This window comes from Marmota marmota, unplaced genomic scaffold, assembly GCF_001458135.2.
Source record: "Marmota marmota marmota unplaced genomic scaffold, marMar, whole genome shotgun sequence".
NCBI lineage: Eukaryota > Metazoa > Chordata > Mammalia > Rodentia > Sciuridae > Marmota > Marmota marmota.
In genome coordinates, this window is record NW_026000222.1 from 15987199 (window position 1) to 15991632 (window position 4434).

The following is a 4434-nucleotide window of genomic DNA, read 5'->3' on the forward strand; positions in this document are numbered from 1 at the left end:
CCTTAGATTTGATCCTCAGCACTACTAAATTAATTAATTATTAGTATTTGCTATATTGTTTTTTGTTGTGGTGGGGTTGTTGTTGTTGTTTGTTTGTTTGTTTTTGTTTTGTTCTTGTGGTGCTGGGGATTGAACCCAGGGCCTTGTGCAAGTGAGGCAAGCACTTTATCAACTAAACTATATCCCCAACCCCTTTTGTACTTTTAAGAAGTTCACAATATATAAACTTTGTACCAAATCTTGTTTCATCTTTCTTCCTCCTCCTCCTCCTCCTCCTCCTCCTCCTCCTCCTCCTCCTCCTCTTCTTCTTCTTCTTCTTCGGTAAATATTTATTTTTTAGAAGTAGTTGGACACAATACCTATATTTTACTTATTTATTTTTATGTGGTGCTGAGGATCAAACCCAGGGCCCCCGCATGTGACTCCAACGCAGAGCCACACCCCCAGGCCTTATTTCTTCTTTCTACCCCAGCATTTTTATTTTTGTTTTTACAGAAGAGTTTAAAACAAATTGAGAAAACATGTCACTTCTGCTGTAAGTATTGCATTCTGCATCTATGATCAAGACATGTTTTAATTTTTTGGTACAAGGAACTCAACCTAGGGGCGCTTAACCACTGAGTCACATCCCTAGACTGTTTTTTTTGTTTTTGTTTTGAGACAAGTTCTCGATAAATTGCTGAGGCTGACCTCCAACTCATGAGCCTCCTGCCTCAGGCTCTGGTATTTCCCCAGCCCCACCTCCTTTTTTTTTTTTTTTTTTGGTACTGGGGACTGAATCCAGGGGCACTGAATCACTGAGCCACATCCCCAGCCCTTTTTTGTATTTTATTTAGAGACAGGGTCTCCCTGAGTTGCTTAGGGCCTCGCTAAATTGCTGAGGCTGGCTTGAACTCATAATCTTTCTGCCTCAGTCTCCCCAGCTGAAACAGTATCACTAAATTCCCCAGGTTGGCCTTGAAATTGCAATCTTCCTGCCTCTCAGCCTGAAGAGTAGCTTCGATTATAGACATATGATACTGTGTTGACTTTTTTTTTTTTCTGGTACCAGGAATTGAACCCAGAGGTACTTAACCACAGAACTATATCCCCAGTCCTTTTATTTTATTTTATTTTATTTTGGTTGTAGTTTGACAAAATTCCTTTATTTTATATATTTATTTTTATGTGGTGCTGAGGATGGAACCCAGCACCTTGCATGTGCTAGGCAAGTGCTGTACCACTGAGCCACAAACCCAGCCCATCCCTAGTGGTTTTTTATTTTTTATTTTGATATAGGTCTCTAAGTTGCTTAGAGCCTCACTCAGTTGCTGAATCTTCTCCAGAACTTGCTCCTGAGTCCCTGGGTTTACGACTGTAAACCTGCACCACAGTGCCAGATACCCTTGTTCAATTTTTTTTTTTTTAGATATAATTTACTACCTATATTTAAAATATTCAAGAGGACCAGGAGCAATGGTGCACCCCTATAATTCCAGTGACTAGGGAAGCTGAGACAAGAGTATCGCAAGTTTGAGTCCATTTTAGGCAACTAAGCAAGACCCCCAGCAACTTAGTGAGACCCTGTCTCAAAAAATAAAAAGGGTTGGGGATATAACTCAGTAGTAAAGTGCCCCTAGACTAAATCCCCAGTACAAAAAAAAAGGGGGGGAGGCTAGGGTTGTGGCTCAGTGGTAGCGTGCTTGCCTAGAACATGTGAGGCACTGGTTTCAATTCTCAGTACCACATATAAATAAATAAATGAATAAAGGTCCATCAATAACTAACAAAAATTTTAAAAAAGAAAAAAGTCTCTTAAAATATACAAGATGAGTTTTAGCATTTACATATATTGTGAGACCATTAACAATTCAAATAATGAATGTATTCATTTTGTTTGTTTTTATTTTGACATAATTCTAGATTTGCAGTTACAAAAACAACAACCACCAGACAATGGTTCATCCAGGTGTGTCATCCAGACGGCACTCAGGAGGCTGAGGCCAGTGGATTTCTTTTCTTTTTTAGTTATATGGACATAATACCTTTAATTTATTTATTAGTTTATTTATGTATGTATTTATTTATTTTATAGGTTAGGTTTTTAAATTAATTTTTTATTTGTTTTAATTAGTTATACATGACAGTAAAATGCATTTATGCACTTTGATATATCATACATAGATGGGATGTAATTTCTCATTTTTCTGAGTGTACATGTTGCAAAATCATATTGGTCATGTAGTCACATACATAGATAAAGTAATAATATCTGTTTCATTCTACTATCTTTCCTATCCCCACATCCCCTCCCCTCCTTCTACCTAATCTAAGGTAACTTCCCTTTACCTAATCTAAGGCAATGCTATTCTTCTCTAGTGCCCCGCCACCTTATTGTGAATTAGCATCTGCATATTAGAGAAAGCATTTGGCCTTTGGGTTTTTGGGATTGGCTTATTTTGCTTAGCATGATATTCTCGAACTCTATCCATTTACTGGAAAATGCCATAATTTCTCACCAACATTTATTCTTTCCTGTATTCTTAATGATTGCAATTCTGACAGGAGTGAAATGAAATCTTAGAGTAGTTTTGATTAGCATTTCTCTAATTGCTAGAGATGTTGAACACTTTTTCATATATTTATTGATCGATTATATTTCTTCTTCTGTGAAGTGTCTGTTCAGTTCCTTAGCCCATTTGTTGATTGGGTTATTTGATTTTTTGGTGTTAAGTTTTTTGAGTTCTTTATATATCCTAGACATTAATGCCTTATTGGAAATGCATGTGGTAAATATTTTCTTCCAATCTGTAGGTTCTCTCCTCACATTACTGATTGTTTCTTTTGCTGAGAAGAAGCTTTTTAATTGAATCCATCTCATTTATTGATTCTTGATATTACTTCTTGCGCTTTAGGAATCTTGTTAAGGAAATCAGATCCTAGGCCAAAGTGGTGAAGACTTGGGCTTATTTTTTCTTCTATTGGGCACAGTATCTCTATTCTAGTGCCTACCTAAGTCTTTTTTTAAATTTTTAAAAATATTTTTTAGTTGTTGATGGACCTTTATTTTATTTATTTGTATGTGGTGTTGAGAATCAAACTCAGTGAGTCACGCATGCTAGGCAAGCACTCTACCACTGAGCCACAACCCCAGCCCCAGTGCCTAAGTCTTTGATCCACTTTGTGCAGGGTGAGAGATAGAGGTTTAATTTCATTTTGCTACATATGGATTTCAAGTTTTGCCAGCACCATTTGTTGAATAGGCTATCTTTTCTCTAGTGAATGTTTTTGGTAACTTTGTCTAGTATGACATAACTGTATTTATATGGGTTTGTCTCTATGTCCTCTATTCTGTACCATTGGTCTAAAGTCTATTTTGGTGCCAATAACTTGCTGTTTTTGTTACTATAGCTCTGTAGTATAGTTTAAAGTCTGGTATTACAATGCCTCCTGCTTCATTTTTCTTGCTAAGGATTGCTTTAGCTATTCTGGGTCTCTTATTTTTCCAAATAAATTTAATTATTTCTTTCTCTATTTCTATGAACAAAGTCATTGGGATTTTAATAGGGATTGCATTAAATCTGTATAACACTTTTGGTAGTATGGCTATTTTGACAATATTAATTCTGCTATCCAGGAGCGTAGGAGATCTTTCCATCTTCTAAGGTTTTCTTCAATTTCTTTCTTTAGTGTTTTGTAGATTTCATTGTAGAGGTCTTTCACCTCTTTTGTTTATAGCAGCTCAATTCACAATAGCTAAACTATGGAACCAACCTAGGTGTCCTTCAATAGATGACTAGATTTAAAAAATGTGGTATATATTTATTTTTTATATGATGCTGAAGATCGAACTCAGTGCTTCACATGTACTAGGCAAGTTGCTCTACCCCTGAGCTAATTCAGCCTCCAGAGGGTTTCTTGAGACCAGGAGTTGGCCAGTCTGGTCAGCATAGCAACTCTCTATTTTAAATAAATAAATAAATAAATAAACAAGCCAGGCCTGATGGCACCTGCCTGTAATCCCAGTGGCTCAGGAAGCTTAGACAGGAAGATTGCAAGTTCAAAGCCAGCCTCAGCAAAGGCAAGGCACTAAGCAAGTCAGTGAGACCTGTCTCTAAATAAAATACATAAAAGGCCTGGGGATGTGGCTCAGGGGTCAAGTGCCCCTGAGTTTAATCTCTGGTACCACCACCACAACAACAAAAACAAAAACCCACAATAAAATAGGGCACAATGGCAGTGGTATATATCTGTGATTCCAGCAACTTGGACAGGAGGATCATAAGTTCCAGGGCAAACTGAGTCCCTTATCAAGACCCTGTCTCAAAATGAAAATTTAAAAAGAGCTGGAGATGTATCTCAGTGATGAGCACTTATGGATCCAATCCCTGGTATCATCATCAAAAAAAAAAAAAAAAAAAAAAAAAAAAAAAAAAAAAAAAAAAAAAAAAAAAA